The sequence below is a fragment of the Neofelis nebulosa genome, chromosome 4 (genome assembly GCF_028018385.1).
Source record: "Neofelis nebulosa isolate mNeoNeb1 chromosome 4, mNeoNeb1.pri, whole genome shotgun sequence".
NCBI lineage: Eukaryota > Metazoa > Chordata > Mammalia > Carnivora > Felidae > Neofelis > Neofelis nebulosa.
Genome location: NC_080785.1, coordinates 104580460 through 104597786, shown reverse-complemented (window position 1 = coordinate 104597786; position 17327 = coordinate 104580460). Strand labels below are relative to the sequence as shown.

At 48.9% G+C, this 17327-nt stretch overlaps 1 protein-coding gene across 33 annotated transcripts in view; it reads left to right on the top strand.

The window, feature by feature from the left end:
• Nucleotides 1-17327, top strand: part of IKZF1 (IKAROS family zinc finger 1) — a 98679-nt gene that overhangs the window by 36185 nt on the left and 45167 nt on the right. For 2 of the 33 annotated variants that reach the window (XM_058725579.1, XM_058725576.1), the window contains exon 1: nt 16633-17326. The exons of the other annotated variants lie outside the window; for them this stretch is intronic. The gene's annotated coding sequence lies outside the window, so the exon portion shown is untranslated. Of the gene's footprint in view, nt 1-16632; nt 17327 lie in introns of those variants that run through there. 33 annotated transcript variants of the gene reach the window in all.

Below are 17327 nucleotides of genomic sequence, written 5' to 3'. Positions count from 1 at the left end.
TGCAGAAACCAGTTCGTTTTCCAAAACCGAGTGACTGAGTTCCGTACAGACAGAAATACAGTCCTTTTTGTTTCGAGGGTTTCTTTTTTCTTTTTTCTTTTTGAAACGAGGCAATTGCTTTATAGACCTGAAGCACATTCCACGAGCACAGCATTTGAGGACAGGCATAAAGCTTCTAAGACAGACACCATCGCATCTGTGAAATTGTTTTTAAAAATTGGGGACAATGAAACTTCTCAATAACTTCCTAAAAGATACTGCTGCAGCCTGATGAAGCGATGGGAGCAGAGGTGGTAAAGGGAAGGCTTTTTTATTTCTTTTAGTAGGAAGGGCAGCAGCAATCTGCCTTTAGGGAAGCCTGATGTCCCCCTTCAGCACCCATGTCCCGAGAGCCTGGCCACGGGGCGCTCGGGCGCCTGACCCTGCCTCGCTGCGTGCAGCCCAGACCCCAGCCTTCCTGTACGAGGACGCCACGTGCTTACTAATTGCTGTCCTTCCTGCATTTCGGGAGACAGCGTGTCCTCCTGTGGCTGCTGTGTTTCCTGAGCATGCCAGGACCCACAGAGTCACAGATTCAGCCTTGTGGCTCTGATTGTCCTATTCCTGTCTGGTGATCCTTTTTGCTTTCTTTGCTGCCTTTCTTCCCTTCCTTTTTATTTTCCTTCTTTCTTAATTTTCCCCCCTTCCTTCTTCCCTCCTCCTTTCTTGCTTTTCTTCTCTCTTCCTCTTCTTCCCTTTCTCCCTTCCTTCCTTCCCTCTTTCCCTCTTTCCGACCTTCCTGCCTTCCTTTCTTTCAACATTGATCTTGGTACAGTTTCATCAGAATTCTGTTCCTTGGGTCCAGGGACCAGTGGCTGAAACCTTTTGCCCAGGAATAGACCATTTCAAGAGGCCAGAGGCAAGGCCACCCCAGGTACCCTCGGGTCCCATGCACCTGTATGGTAGGTAACTGAGAGTCAGAGCCACACGGGTCTCCAGGTCACTAACTCTTGCTTTTTGCTGCTTGTTCGGCGAGTTAGACAGGGGTTACCTGCCATCAGTTAGGGCGCGTCTGGGCGGCTCAAGTCGGTTGGGCGTCTGACTCTTGATTTCGGCTTGGGTCATGACCTCCTGGTTCATGAGATCAAGCCCCACATCGGGCTCTGCCCTGACAATGTGGCTTAGGATCTCTCTCTCTCTCTCTCTCTCTCTCTCTCTCTCTCTCTCTCTGTCTCTGCGCCCATCCCCTGCTTGTGCTTTCTCTCTCTCAAAAAAAAAAAAAAAATCTTAAAAAAAAACCACCAAATTTTAATTATAAAGCAGTGAGAATTGTTTTCAGGGCTGCCATAAAGGTTCACCCTAAAAGAACTCCTCTGGACGATGAGTCTAGCTTATCGTAGAAGGTTTTGAAGCAGAAGGTCTGGGTTAAATCTGGTCTCTCAGCCTCACTGCAGCCGTGATGCGGGGCAGACTAACCACCCACTACCTTCATGTGCAAAACACACTGAATGCGTCCTGCGGTTTTCCTAAATGCAGAGTGTGGAAAGTGCTGTTTTAAAAGTGTGTTAACCTGGGGACGCCTGGGTGGCTCAGTCGGTTAAGCATCCGACTTTGGCTCAGGTCACGATCTCACGATCAGTGAGTTCGAGCCCCGCGTCGGGCTCTGGGCTGATAGCTCAGAGCCTGGAGCCTGCTTCTGATTCTGTGTCTCCCGCTCTCTCTGACCCTCCCCCGTTCATGCTCTGTCTCTCTCTGTCTCAAAAATAAATAAACTTAAAAAAAAATTAAAAAAAATAAAATAAAATAAAAGTGTGTTAACCTGGGGGTGCCTGGGTGGCTCAGTCAGTTAAGCTTCCGACTTCGGCTCAGGTCAAGATCTCTCGGCCTGTGGGTTCGAGCCCCGCATCGGGCTCTATGCTGACGGCTCGGAGCCTGGAGCCTGCTTCAGATTCTGTGTTTCCCTCTCTCTCTCTGTCTGCCCGTCCCCTGATCACACACTCGTGCGCACGCTCTCTCTCTCTTCTGAAAAATAAATAAACATTTAAAAAGATGTTTATTTAGGGGCGTCGGGCTCTGTGCCGACAGCTCGGAGCCTGCAGCCTGCTTCGGATTCTGTGTCTCTCCCTCTCTGCCCCTCCCCTGCTTGCACTCTCTCTCTCTCAAAAATAAATAAACATTAAAAAAAAAATTTAAAGTTCTGCTAACCTACCTACCTGGGTTGGAAGGGATGAAAATTTGCCATGTGTTTACCATATGCATTTCCTCACGGATGGATGGATAGATGGATAGATGGATGGACGGACGGATGGACGGATGGACAGACCACACCCTTTGCCAACCTCCATGTTCATGTCTCTGTCCCTTCCGGTGGATCTTGATGATGTCATTGGGTCTTGTTTAGAAGCTCCTTCTCTTTACACACGGCCAACCCGTGCAGTCACATTCTTTGCCCTCTAGGAAGCGTATTTTAGAACTCCCAGAATGTTTGCCTAACTTCCTCTAAGCACGCCTAGAATTCTTTCACTTTTTCGACACAAGAGGCACAGAAAGCACAAAGACACCTGTGGTGCAAGGCTTAGCATCTGGTGTAAGCTGCCCGGGGTTGGGGGGGGAGGGGCTACTGTGCACCTGCCCACGGGGTTCAGCTAGACTGCAAGACCCTCACAGGCAAGTAAGCATTTCCCCTACGGTTTCTTCCCCGTCACAGAACACAGTGTGGGGGGAAGGAGAAACATAACCAACATCCCACCTTACAGAAACGCCAAGTTCGGTGTATGGCGAAAACCCTCTTCAGGCTGTCTTTTCGTGAGCCTGGCCGCAGAAATAGAAAGTCATCTCAGGGGGGAGCTGAAAGAGCCAATGTTGTAACCATCAAGTAAAAAAAGTTAGCAGAAGCAAGGGAGCCCTGCTTCACAGCTGAGGGAAAAATAAGATGTGTCATCTCAAAATTTAAGTCAGGGGCGCTTGGGTGGCTCAGTCGGTTAAGTGTCCAACTTTAGCTCAGGTCATGATCTCGCGGTTCATGGGTTCAAGCCCTGCGTCGGGCTCTGTGCTGACAGTTCGGAGCCTGGAGCCTGCTTCCGATTCTGTGCTTCCCTTTCTCAGCCCCTCCCCTGCTCGTGCTCTGCGTCTCTCAAAAATAAAATAAAATAAAAATTTAAGTCAAACGTAAATGGGAAAAGATGAGGGAAATGAGCCTTTTCAGTTTTGCTGTGTGATTAGGGTTTGCCTTGCAGTCTAGAGTCTTTGAAGATAACCCCCTCTGTCCACCCTTCAGGGGACAAATAATCTGAATTAACGACATCTCGGGATCTCAGAAGTAATTACTGGGTCCTATACCGAGTTATCTTATCAAGATGTTCATAGGTGTATACTAAGAATTTATTCTATCCTATCCAGCCTTCAAAGCTAAAAATAAATCTGAGTACTTACTGATACGTTGTTCAATACCATATTGACTTTAACATGCAATCACTGAACATGTTACAGGCTGAGAGACTAGATGTCATGGGCATCAGGCCGCATGAGAACTGGCTCCCGCAAGGAGTTCAGTAAACTGTCTACACCCCCAGGAAGCCCAGGCACCACATAGGATGGTAGGTTTGAAGCTAAGTGATTAGCCCAAGTTCGAGTGGCATTGGCATCCCAGCATGCAGGGGAACAAGCTGGAGGTGGGACTGAGTGGCTCCAAGGATCAGTTCATAAGATATATGCTTCCTAAGTACCCACTTTGTCCCAGGCAGCCTGTCAGGCACGGGGGCCACCAAGACAGAAAAAACCCACAGGCTCTGAGAGCTTACCTTCCATGGCAAACAGGAAGGACACAATTGAGTAGAGAGAGGAAAACAGTAAAATAGTAAAAAATTATAGAGGGGCGCCTGGGTGGCTCAGTCGGTTAAGCATCCGACTTCGGCTCAGGTCATGATCTCACGGTTCGTGGGTTCGAGCCCCGTGTCGGGCTCTGTGCTGACAGCTCGGAGCCTGGAATCTGCTTCAGATTCTGTGTCTCCCTCTTCTCTTTGCCCCTCCTCCACTCCCTCTCTGTCTCTCGAAATAAATAAATAAATAAATAAATAAATAAATAAATGGAATTTTAAAAATTATAGAAATAAAATCTAGAATAAACGATCTTCTTGTCTCATAGACACTTCTGCCTGGTTTTGAACATCTGCTAAAATATTCAGGTTGATGCATTAAAGTTCCTGGCTGCTCTTGTCAGGTGCACTGACTGCTAGGTCACTGTACCCCGAGTGGAAAGGTGATTCAGAGCCTCTGCACGGGAAGGAAACAAGGAAAATTTAGGAAAGCTTCTGACGCCTCCCTCCGCCCCCAACCCCCACCCACTGAGCCAGCCGCACACCATGCGTTTGATCACTGCCAGGCTTCTGCTGCGCAGTGGGGCCCCCTCCCATAAAGCATCCCAGAAGGAAGGCCACTAAGCTAACAGGAGCCCAGCACGTTAAGTCCTTCAGCATCGTTGATGGGGAAAGGGCCAGCCCATTTGCATGTCTCCCGGGACAGCCTTAGGTTGACGCTGATGATTAGCAAAGTCATGAAATCAAATCTGCTTGTATCTAGAGCCACACTGGCAGTGAGTTGTGGGGGCCCTTCTGGTCACTGAAGGCAGCCACACTAAGCCCTCTGAACACCCCCTCCTCCTGGCTAACGTTTCCTGGGTCCCTCCAAGTGGGATGAAATCAGCACGATATTACATTTGCTTCACTTCCTTTGAGGGTCCCCCCGCCCTTCCCCAGACATTGGCTATGTGCCCAGGTCCTTCCCCAAACTCGGCACCCGGAGGGCCCTGCCGGCCCTGGTCACTGCCTCTGGTGAGCTCACCTTTGTCCAAAGCTACTTTCGCCCTCGGGATGTGATGGAAGGTAGCAAGAAAGCTGTGTAGTCCTGAGGGACTCGAGGTCTGTAAAAACGTGGCTATTAAACATGTTTTCCAGGTTTGTGAACTTGAATATTCTAGTTCTGGAGGGCAGAGAGCTTAGTGGGAACAGAACCTTCCTTGCACAGGGCCCGGCTCCTCCAAATGCAACGGGTTTACATGCAGGCAGCTGTGTTAGTTTTCATGCAGCCACAACCCCTGTCAACTGTCAACTCAGAAGACGTGCATGAGTTTCTTGGACATAACTGCTGAGGCATTGCCCGGGATATTTGGATCTCAGAGTAGGATCAGGCATTTATCCCTGTCTTGTTCAGTGGGGTGTGCTTCCCATCAGCCTGCTAAGTTCTTGGAATGCCAGACATAGGTACAGCCATGAATAAGACGTCTTCTTCCCTTAAGATGCTCCTCTTAACGGCAACTTCGGGAGAAGCCCACCTGAAAACGTACCCACCACCCCTTTATTTTTTCCTTTTCATCATTTAGATAATCTGTGTTTTTTTTTAATTAGAATGAAATCGGGGGGCGCCTGGGTGGCTCAGTCGGTTAAGCGTCCAGCTTCGGCTCAGGTCATGATCTCCCAGTTGTGAGTTCGAGCCCCGCATTGGGCTCTCTGCTATCAGCATGCAGCCTGCTTCGGATCCTCTGTCCTCCTGTCTCTCTGCCCCTCCCCCACGCTCAAAAATAAATAAAACTTTAAAAAATAAAGGATGAGATTGACATAGGGGAGCTAAACCATTGCCAGCTACGTTTTTGCAAGTTCTTTAAAAGGAGCAAAATTCACACCAGGCATCAAAGCAGAAAAATACGCCACTGTTTCCACCGGGATGGTCTTGAATCGGTTCATTCCAGGCAAAGCCAGTCTTGCACATGCCTGTGTCTGTCAGGCTTTTCATGGAGTTTAATTTTTACTTTTGTAAATGGAAATGTTATCATGTTACCTGCAGACAGATGGGTCTGTCCCTTCCATCCAGGATTTCCAAGCTCAGTGTAAATGTCCAGCGTGGTGTCACCGTTTCCTGGATCTTTCAGGTGCAAGTGGCCTGCCGTAGATACAGAAAGATTCCTCAGGAAGTTGAAGCAAAAGGGAAATCAGATAGGAAGTGTGCTTTACAATGACAGCGACATGGATGGCTCTCCCCGTGAGGGTTCAGACAAGTCCTCGGGGTCTGTGCCCGACAACGTCACGCTGCTGTGGTGAATGCATTTTCCTTCCCACGCTGCCAGCATTTTGGGTCAGGAAGGCTCACGTTCCAAGCTCCACAGACAGACGGGAGATCAAAAGGAGGGACGTTTTACCATGATCAAAATGCGAAGTATGTTCTTTATTTAGGAAGAGCAAAGAAAATCCCTGTGATAGATTTCCCTGTGATACGCCAGGGACACTTCCCTGAGAATTCCCGTTTCAGACAAATCTGCCGATTGCCCATCCGCGGGCCGCACCTTTCGTAGTAGTAAATAGGCAGAGAAGTGGATTGTGTTTGGTTGGTCAGGAAAACGAATTCTTTGAAGTCTTCACTTGGTGTTCCTGGAAACAACACGGCCGACTTTTCAGAATCCGTGGAAAAGAGCATATGAGTCCCAGCCACAAAAGAGAAAGAATTGCTGAGAAGTGATTTCATGAGATGCCCTCTAACTTGGCTGTTAGCAAAATTCTCACACGCACACACAAATGAGTGTGGGATGTGTGCGTTGAGGAACAGTTATTTTTGGCACACTCTTTGAGGTAAAACACCTCTGTGAGGTGCTGCTTCCACATCACTACCCAGATCAGAGCAAGAACGTGGTGGGTTCGAAACCATGGATGTCACAGCATACCGACTCCGAGGCTCCGCCCAGTGGAGAACCGAGCCTGGCCACCATTTTGTTTCTGGGATGGGCAAATTGAACCAATGGCTGTGCCGCGTGTGGTGGAAAGCTGGCCGCTGTTCTGAACACAAACATGAGAAAACGTAAATAAATGCAAACAGAACTGGAGACAGTCGGCACAAAAGAATTCCAGTAAGTGGATTGCTACCTTACGCAGCGATGGTGCCCAGTGGTTGAACACAACACACCAGACTCATGTGCTGAAGATGCTAACAGCCTTTGCTTTTAACTCATAATGGATTGGAGGGAGGTAGAGCACGGTGGTGGTGGTGACGTGGCTTATCCAACTTAGTCCTCACAGTGCTTTCTCTGCTTTGTAGGTGAAGAAGGTCCCCGTGCCCAGACTGCCTAAAATGGCAGTGGGCACTTGGGGTCATTGGGCCTCCATCTTGAGCTCATGGTTGGTTATAAAATTAGTGAGGTCAATTCACTGATCTACAAATCCCACAACCCGTGTAAACTCAAGTTCTCTGACTCTAAGTCTTGCGTTCTTTTGGCGCTGTGTTGCTGCCATTTTTTATGTGAAGCCTGTGTGTTTATGATCTTTGTTACCATCCAAAGCGTGATATTAGTTGACTGATATAATGAAACATCCTGGAATTCTAAATGGCGTTAGGAAACTGGTAGAAAAGTTCGATTGTGATATCTGCCGGCCAGGCTGGACCATCCTTGGAACATTTGTTGCGCACGTTGTGAGGAACAAAGAGGGTGAGGGAGGCACACTGGGGGGACTTCCTCAGGGAGCAGGACACACAAAATGCTGCGGTGGTTGGAGGTACCAAAACCCAGAAACAGAGAAGGAGCAAAATCAGTGTTTTTTTTTTCAATTGTATTTAATGTTTATTTGTTTTTGAGAGAGAGACAGAAATAGAGCACAAGTGGGGGAGGAACAGAGAGAGGGGGAGACACAGAATCCGAAGCAGGTTCCAGGCTCAGAGTGGTCAGCACAGAGCCCAACGCGGGGCTCGAACTCATGAACTGCGAGATCGTGACCTGAGCTGAAGTCGGACGGTCGACTGACTGAGCCCCCCAGGCGCCCCTGATGGAACCTATGTAGGATTTTAGAAGACATGACGTGTATTCTATCCCTTCAAGCACAGGTAGAATTTTAGAGATGGATGGGAGAAAGGGACAGGTTGGGGGGACACAACTGAGGGCCAAGGAAGTGCCATGGCAACCGGGTTTCTGAGTGGGCTCAGGGGAGATTCTGGGAGCAGGGCTGACCTTGGAGAAGGCCTTCAGTGGATGTGTTCCATAGGCAGTCATGGCCATGGGTGTGGGGAATGGGAGGAGTCATGGGAATAGCATCCCCCCAGATGAATGCCAATTTCAACCATTTCTTCTCTTGCCTTTTGTGTTTTTCCCTACCTGAAACCCAGTCACATTTAGGGAATTAATGCGTATATTTTAAGTTATGTTACAGAATCTGTAGGAAATCAGGTGGGCAGATAGGGACACCCTCCAGGCAAAGGTTGAGTCAAGGCTTTAGAAACAAGACAATGTATCCTATTTATTTTCCACATTGGTTCAGAAAGCAACAAGTTTGACAATACCAAAATTAGGTTCAAGAACCCATGTGAGAAACGAATGAAATGACCCCCAGGCCTGTTGAGGTGTCTGAGCAGAGGTGTGAGAAGCAGTGGCAGTAAGGGGGTGGTCCCGGGGCAGGGGCAGGATTCGAGTCACCGTCAGTGACCATGTGGCCACATGCTGATGCCCCCTACTCAGAGGAGCATGGTGGGAGATCCTGGGATGCATGGGGAATGGTTCAGGCCTTCTGTTGCAGGGCGCAGCCACCAAGGTGGGTCTGTGCTTCCCAAGAAGACAGAACATCCATACCTCCTTACCACTATCATATCCCGTTAATCTGCACGGCACGGATGCCGTATTTGGGAACTGGGTGAACCCACCAGCAATACGTGCCCTGGCCCTTCTTCCTGGTTTCGAGGGTTTGCTCACGGCTGATTTGGCAGCTGGATAGAGAACCCCTGGGCAGGGCTTGGAGGCAGGCCAGAGGCAAGGTCTATTGGGTCACGATAGCATGTTACCCCAGTAGACTCTGACGATGGCCTTACATCACACGCAGATAACTGCCTCCGTTCTTAACCGTTAGACATGTGTCATCGAAGTGTGAAAACATGTGTGCTGTCAGATTTCCCATCATTTTCTGTTCTTTCGTTGCCACTCATTTGCATGGGTTACTCATAAACAGAGATCTTTGGTGTGATTTGTACAACCGCTGTGTGTGTTAGTCTGCGAAAAGGCATCCGTGGGCACGCGGAGCGATTGGGACCACGATCCCCGTGCGCTGGGTTTTCGGTGCTGCCGCCGTGGGCCCTGCCTGTGCCAGTGGGCGTCAGCAGGCAGAGGACACGGTGGGCTTCCCTGGCTTGTTGTTGAAGACTTGCTTTTAAAAATAACCAGTTGTGCTTTCTAGCATAAGGGGTTGGGGTTGTCGCACAGTGCCTCTCATTGTTTAATCCAGCTCACGTGGCACAGTTCTGAACAAAGACAGCCAGTTCTCAACTTTATAAGTTCCAATGTGAGATCACTGAGGTACTCACCACACCACAGTTGTTCATTAGAGACTTTGTTGCTTTCGTGTCTAATTGTCTAGTACTAGAAAATCCTCAAGCATCTAGCTCTTTGTAGTTTTATGTTATGGGAGTGGGGTGGATTGAACCTGTATATTAGATGGGCTTTTAAATTTTATTTATTTGTTTCAGTTGATTTATTTTGGGAGGGGCAGAGAGAGAAGCCCAAGCAGGCTCTGCACTGTCATTGCAGAGCCCAACACAGGGCTCGAACTCACGAAACCGAGAGATCATGACCTGAGCCGAAACCAAGAGTCCAGACGCTTAACTGGCTGAGCCACCCAGGCGCCCCTTGGTTTTTTTAATTTTAAAAAGTCATTTATCTTGATGAGAAATCATATGTCTTAATAACCTTGATAAACGCAGTTTTGCATGATTACACCTTAAGGTTGAAACACATTTCATTTCATCATTTCCCAGAAGGGGCAATGAATTCACCCGTTTCCTGTTTTTAATCTCAGAATGTTCTGTATTTCCTCCATATCTACTTGCCCGGCAGCAAAACCCTGGAAGCAGTCGACACCAAACCCTTTTAACCTCTACCTAAGATTTATGCACTTGGCACACAGTTGCAATGAAAATCCACAGTTTCTCTGCCCAGAAATGGACATGTGAGGCAAAATTCACTGTCCCTGTTGTAAGTGAAATCCTTCAGCAAGCTGGTCAGTGATCTGAACTCAGTCTGACACGCACGCTCATGGTTCACGTTCAAGGGCACCTCCACCAACTTATTCATCTAGCATGTGGCGGGGAGGGAACATTCCTTCATGACCACGTTTTCTAAACTACTCAAACCTACCCATTTTATTTTCAGTATATTTAACCCGTTGGGATGAGGGATCTTTCTAGAACCCACTTGACCCCCCTGAGATTCTTTCAAGAATATCTTGAAAACATTTCAACGTTCTCTTCTCAGCTCAGGTCTGCTATCGTAAATACTAACTCGGGCGTTCCGGAGAGGTGATCTGTGTGCACACATTTGGCGAATTGTAAACCCCGTGTGCAGGAAGGACTATGCTCTCCGTTCATTCATTTACTCTTTATTTATTCCTTCCTTCCTCAGACATTTCTCACGTCGCCAGTGCAGCGGCCTGTTGACTTCCAGATATTCGGTCCAGATGGCCAAGAGGTAGTCCTCTTGTGGCCAGAAATAAGACTTGCATTTGTCTGGCCGTGTGGGCTGAGCCCTGTGCTTCACTGTTGGAAAAAGTCAGCGCCCCTGTGGACCTTATCTCTGTTCCCTAAATGACCCTGGCTCTCGAGTTCTCTTATCTGGTTGCATAGTGTTTTCAGTGTCGGCCTCAACTTTCTAATATGCAACTTCTAATCTGCTGGGTGTTAGGTTAAGAAAGAACCATTTAATCATTTTCAAAAGTGTGCATGAGGTGAGGGCCGGTGAGTGTCACAGGGACTCACCCGTGAGTAGACGCGTGAATCTGGTTCAAAGGCTTCTGAGTTCTCTTTTTGTCGGTTGCCTCAGAGGCTGGTTTTACTTTCTCATTCTTGACCCGTTACCACCACGTGGTATAGGTGGATGTCTGACTTCTGAGTCAGTGTAATATCAACGGGATGATTCCCCCAAGTCTCTCTATTTTTTAAAGTTTACTTATTTTGAGAGAGAGATTGTGAGCAGGGGAGGGGCAGAGAGAGAGAGAGAGAGAGAATCCTAGGCAGGTTCTACACTATCAACTCAGAGCCTGACGCGGGGCTCGAACCTCCGAACAGTGAGATCATGCCCCGAGCTGAGATCACGAGTCAGATGCTCAACTGACTGAGCTGCCCGAGCGCCCCCTCGAGTCTATATTCTTTAAGTTTAGCAGCTCAGAATCAGGCAAAGGGATTACATTCGCCATTTCTTTGATCTTTAGTTTAAGTTTGATCCAGTTTAAGTTTACACTGTATTTCTTTCTATCACTTAAACCCAGAGCCTCAAGCAAAACGGGAAAGGCTGATGACAATTCTTGATCTAATGTGCAAAAATATGTCTTATTGTTACTTTATTAGACATTTTATTTCACTTGGCCCTCAACTGCAACCAACCTTGGAGTAATTGGTGACCAAAATATGAATATTTTGTCATTGCAGAGGGCAAAACTTTCTGTGAATTCCACATGCTGTACATTTTCCCTCATATATTTTTAGAACTTTCTTAATACTCAGTGTTCTGAAAATAAATATTGCTCTCTTTTTTTCAAGTTAATTTATTTGGGAGAGAAAGAGAGAGAGAGAGTGGGGGGAGAGGCAGAGAGAGAGAGAGAGAGAGAGAGAGAGAGAGATCATCCCAAGCAGGCTCCGTGCCACCAGCACAGAGCCTGATGCAGGGTTCGAACTCATGAACCACGAGGTCGTGACCTGAGCTGAAACCAAGAGTCGGATGCGTAGCTGACTGAGCCACCCAGTTGCCCCAAAATAAATATTGCTCTTCAATAAGCAAGATCACACCTTCCCACACCTCTTTTCCTTGCTTAGATCTTACGGTAGGATTTCATCATAAAAGACAGAAGCTGGGAGGTCTGGAGGCCAGAGGAACCACGGAGCCACCAACAATGTGCCTGGAACCCACGCTCTTCCTCTCCCGTCCCGTGGGATTTGCAGTTCCACTTTGTCCAGATAGAGAGCCAGAGAAACCTGCTTTTCTTTCCCCTTAATCCCGTCTGCCACAACTCTTGCCCTAACGGGCAGGCCTAGCCTCCAGAGCCCTGGCACACCACCACGCCTCCCCAGAACGGGCCTGATGTCCAGTCTCCTGCTCATTCCCTGAACTCGAGGCTCTGATTCTGCACTGTTTGTGCTAAGGCTTGTCAGAGACGGGAGGGAAAGAGGCCTGCCCCCTTCTTTTATGCATCAGCCCAGCCATGACAGCTGGGGCTCTCTGAAGTCATCAAATGGAGGGACAGGTATGGTGTCTTCATGTAGGGAAACTGAGGCCGGGGCTGGGAGCAGCCTGATGGCCGGGGGCCGGTAGATGCAGTTTTGGCTCCACGATCGGTCTTCAACTGTGTCGTTTTTATTGAAGGGCATCTCTTGTTAGTGAATCTCTGAATCTACCAGCAAGTTCCTAAAACTTTCCTTTACATACGTCTCCCGGCACCTTGGTTACCAGGCAGGGGATCCCTTGGCCTGGGGACCCAACCTGTTCCAGATGCAGGATGCAGGAATTGTATTAAAACTCAATGCCACGGGTGCCCAGGTGGCTCAGTCGGTCAAGTGGCTGACTTCGGCTCAGGTCATGATCTCACGGTTTGTGAGAGAGCCCCAGGTCAGGATCTGTGCTGACAGCTCAGAACCTGGAGCCTGCTTTGCATTCTGTGTCTCCCTCTCTTTCTGCCCCCCCCCCCCCGCCCCCACTGACAGAGGGTCCAGAGAAGGCAGAATTCCCCCGGAGCATCTGCAGACACTGGTGTATCAGTCACTGGGGGCTCAAAAACCCCAGGTTTGCCATTTGTGCGTGCGAGATGCTTCTCAATTGTTCTCCAGCCTGGTGGGGGGCAGGACCAAGAGACAGGGGAGCCGGGACAAGGGAAAACCCATGCAGATACTCACCTGCCACTGCTGTGGGGGACCAGGCTTCCATCCCACCAGAGCTCCCTCCCCCCGCCTCCGGGGGGCAGAATGCAGGAGGGGGCATGCATGGCACCCCCCACTGGCCAAGGGCTGCCCATGGAGGGTGAGGGTCCTGGTTGGGAACTGCTGGTGCACAGCACAGGTTTTCCTGGAGCCTCCAATGCCCTGGGCAGACAGACAGAATATGGCACAGCTGAGCAGACGACATGGGGTGCACGGGGCACACCTGCCCACAGCAGGTGAAAGGTGGCCAACAGGCTGCAGGTGGGACGGCGGGGTGGTGTGGTGCCCAGGTGAGGTCTTTGCTACTGTGTATCATTTTTTGGATAGATAGAAAGAAAGGAAGGAAGGAAGGAAGGAAGAAAGAGAAGGAGGAAGGGAGAAAGAAAGAAAGAAAGAAAGAAAGAAAGAAAGAAAGAAAGAAAGAAAGAAAGAGGAAGAGGAAAGAAAGAAAGAAAGAAAGAAAGAAAGAAAGAGAGGGAGGAAGAGAGGAAGGAAAGGAAGGAAGGAAGGAAGGAAGGAAGGAAGGAAGGAAGGAAGAAAGAAAGAAAGAAAGAAAGAAAGAAAGAAAGAAAGAGAAAGAAAGAAAAGAAAAGGAAAAGGGAAGGAAAGAAAGAAAGAAAGAAAAGAAGAAAGGGAGGAAGAGAGGAAGGAAGGGAAGAAAGAAAGAAAGAAAGAAAGAAAGAAAGAAAGAAAGAGAGGAAGAGAGGAAGGAAGGGAAGAAAGAAAGAAAGAAAAGAAAAAGAAAGGGAAAAGGGAAGGAAAGGAAGAAGGAAAGAAAGAAAGAAAGAGTAAAAGAAAGAAAAGAAGAAAGGGAGGAAGAGAGGAAAAAGAAAGAAAGAAAGAAAGAAAGAAAGAAAGAAAGAAAGAAAGAAAAGAAAGAAAAGAAAGAAAGGGAAAAGGAAGGGAGAAGAAAGAAGGAAAGAAAGAAAGAAAGAGGAAGAGAGGAAGGAAGGGAAGAAAGAAAGAAAGAGAAAAGAAAGGGAATAGGGAAGGAAGGAAGGAAGGAAGAAAGAAAAGAGAAAGAAAGAAAAGAAAAGAAGAAAGGGAGGAAGAGAGGAAGAAAGGGAAGAAAGAAAGAAAGAAAGAAAGAAAGAAAGAAAGAAAGAAAAGGGAAGAAAGAAAGGGATAAGGGAAGGAAAGGAAGGAAGGGAGGAAGAAAGAAAGAAAAGAAAGAAACAGGGTTCAGAGATGAGAAACCAAGCTGCCAAAACTGAAGGGAAAAAAAGAACTGGGACATTTTGGAATCACAGGCTGGTAGCTCCCCGTGCTGGCTAGCACTGGCCACCTCCATTTTGCTGATACAGGGGAGGGTCTCACACGGCAGCCGTCAGTGCCCCTGGTGGCAGGCCCGTGGCCACGGGGCAGACGTCCCATCCTCGGTGGGTGTCACGAGCAACAGCATCACAGGTGCTCGGTAAGACTCAGGTTTACGTGTGGAGGAAAACGTCAGGGGCTTGGTTTTACGTGGCATGGCTGGGCGTCAACACTGCAGGGTCCACAGCGTCACGTTGGGGTAGGAACCATGTGTGAGGCGTAGAGTGTCGTCTAGAACATTCACCCAGGAAGCCTGGAGGGTGGGTCACAGCCCTGGCAGTCGGCTCTGTAGGTGGAAATTTGACCAGCTGCCCTCTGCTCGGGGAAACAGCTGAGCCCCGGTGCTCTCCCTGCCGTCAGAAGCTCACTTCTAGGAGGTGAGGGAGGGGGAAGCATCTAGAGGGTCCAGGCCATCAGCAGGCGGTGACGAAGGGTTGAAGAACATAAGCAGCGGCCAGGACCCGGGGAGGCCTGACAGCAGGACGGGAGGGAGGACGCACAGGGCCGTTCTGAGCTGCCCGCACGTCCGAGCTCTGCCCACGGGCCGTGCATGGAGCCTTCTCTGGTTTGTAATTCATGGCAACGGTTCTGTGCTCGCTTGCAAAGAACGAATGGAAAGAAACGATCCCGGGAAGGTTCTATTCACGTGTAACGTCTAAAGAGATAAGCAGCAGTTTTTCTGCAAGAACAGTAATAATTCCTGGGGGTAGTAGCCACTGTTTCTCTTGGACACCAGGGAACAGGGAAGAGGGGGGCATTCGTTTTAAAACCTGTGCCTGGAGGGAGCTTCCCATGTGAATCCAGAGGCCTCGGAGGTGAGGCCCCCTCGGCAGGGCCCTCGCCCTTGCGTCACACGCCTGTGAAAACGGTAGATAAGGATTTTTCTCGGCGACCTCCTCGCCCCTCCAGCGGGAATGCCTTTGACCCAGAGTCCTGCTGGTTATCTCCACACGCAGAAAATACCACAAACCGGTTAATTCACAACTTCTTTCTCCTTCTTCCCTAAGTTTTGTGCTTTTTCCTCTCTGTCTGTTCTCGTTTCTTGAAAGGGTATTTTTAGTCCCAAAGGGGATCTGCCTGAATGGCGTTAACGTTTTCTGTTCGTTTTTCCATCGTTTTGGTCTGAGCTCCAAGATTACAGTGTTGATTACGCCGAAAGGATTTTTCACCCTGTTTTACTCCAGCCTTTTAAGTGGCAGAGAAAAAATAACAGCATGGCCCCTAGAATTACCAGGGATTTTCTGGACCTCACACCACTGAGGGCAGACATGCGGGGGATGCGGGGATGGGACCTCCTCACACAGCTGGGCCGCGGCCCGGACTGGTCCCTCGTTCAGGGGCCCGGACGAGGACAGCCCTGCCTTGCAGAAGTCTGCTTTGATGAGGAAAGGCTCGTGAGCGTGTGTGAATGTGGGTACGAGCATGTGACTCTGTGTCTGTGTATGCGAGACGGTATGTGTGTGTGCACATATGCGTGAGCATGACTGTATGCATATAGGAGACGGTGTGTGTGTGACTGTGTATGCGAGAGTATGTGTGTCTGTGTGAAAATGTGTATGTAAGTGTGAGTGTATGTATGTGTCTCTGTGAGGGTGCATATCCATATGTGTGTGTATCTGAGTGAAGCTGTATAGAAGTACGTGGGTATGTATGTGTGAGTGTGTGTGTGTATGTGTAGAGGTCTGTGCGTGTGTCTGTGTGAGAATGTGTGCCTGTGTATGAGTGTGTATGTGTGAGCGTGTGTGAGTCTGTGTATGTGAGAATGTGTGCGTGTAAGACTGTGTGTGTATGGGGGGGTGTATATGTATGTGTGTATATATAGTGAGTATATACGTGTCCAGGTGAGAGCATTATCTGTGCATATGTGGGTGGATATGTATATGTTTGTGTGTCTGTGAGTGTGTGTGTAGTGTGTATATGCATGTGCGCATGTGTGTGTGTATGTGAGAATATGCGTTTATGTGAATGTATGTGAGTGCGTCTGTGCGTGAAAGTCTGTGCGTTTGTGTGGGTGTCTTTGTGTAAGTATGTGTGTCTGTGTGTGTGCATCTGTGTGTGAGTCTCTGTATGAGTGTGTGCATATGCATGTGTAAGTGTGTTTGAGAGTCTGTAAGTGTGTGTGTATGTGTGTGAGAGCATGTATCTGGGAGTGTGTGTGTGTGTCTGTGAGTGTGTCTGCGTACGTGTGTGTGTGTGAGTCAATATGTGAGTGTACATGTCTGTGTATGTGTGTGTGTGTGTATATGTGTGTGTGAGTCTGTATAAGTGTGTGTGTATCTGTGTATATATGTGTGTGAGTCTATGTGTATTTATGAGTGTGCATGTGTGTGTCTGTGTATATGTGTGTGTGAGTGTGTATAAGTCTGTGTGAGTCTGTGTATTTATGAGTGTGCATGTGTGTGTGTCTGTGTCTAAGTGTGTGTGTGAGTCTGTGTGTATTTATGAGTGTGCATGTGTGTGTCTGTGTATATGTGTGTGAGTCTGTGTGTATCTGAGTGTCCACGTCTGTGTGTATCTGTGTGTGAGTGTGTATAAGTGTGCGTGAGTCTGTGTATAATGTGTGTGTGGACGTGTCTGTGAGTGTGTGTCCGTGTGAGAGTCTGTCTCTGTGCGCCTGGGCGTGTGAGTGTGAGAGTCTGTGCCTGTGAGTGTGCATCTGTGCATACGTGTGTGTGCGCCTGGCCCAGCCACCGAATGCAATTCCTGACTCCTGCTTCCCTTTCTGTCACTTCTCCGTAAGTGTCCGCATTTCGGTTGGCCTGGTGTCTCGCGGTGGCTTCCTCTTTTCCTGCATCCCTATATTTCATTATTCGCCCTTGTTCCTCTTCTAGGCGCTTACAATTCAGCCAGGAGGATGTGGAAACCCAGTTACAATATGACACATGCCTCCATGTCACAATCGCGCTCTCGGGCCCTGCCTCCTGGAGGCATCTGGACGGGGGCAGAGGGGGGAGGAGGGGAGCTGGTGTGGACAGAGGGCCGGACAGAATGCAGAAGTTGGGGCTTCTGGAAACCTGAGGGCCGGCGATCGCTGGGATGGTTTTCCTCGGAAGCCTGGAGTTTCCCATCCGCGGCTGGATTCCAGCTGGGGCCTGAGGCCGTGAGCCTGCAGG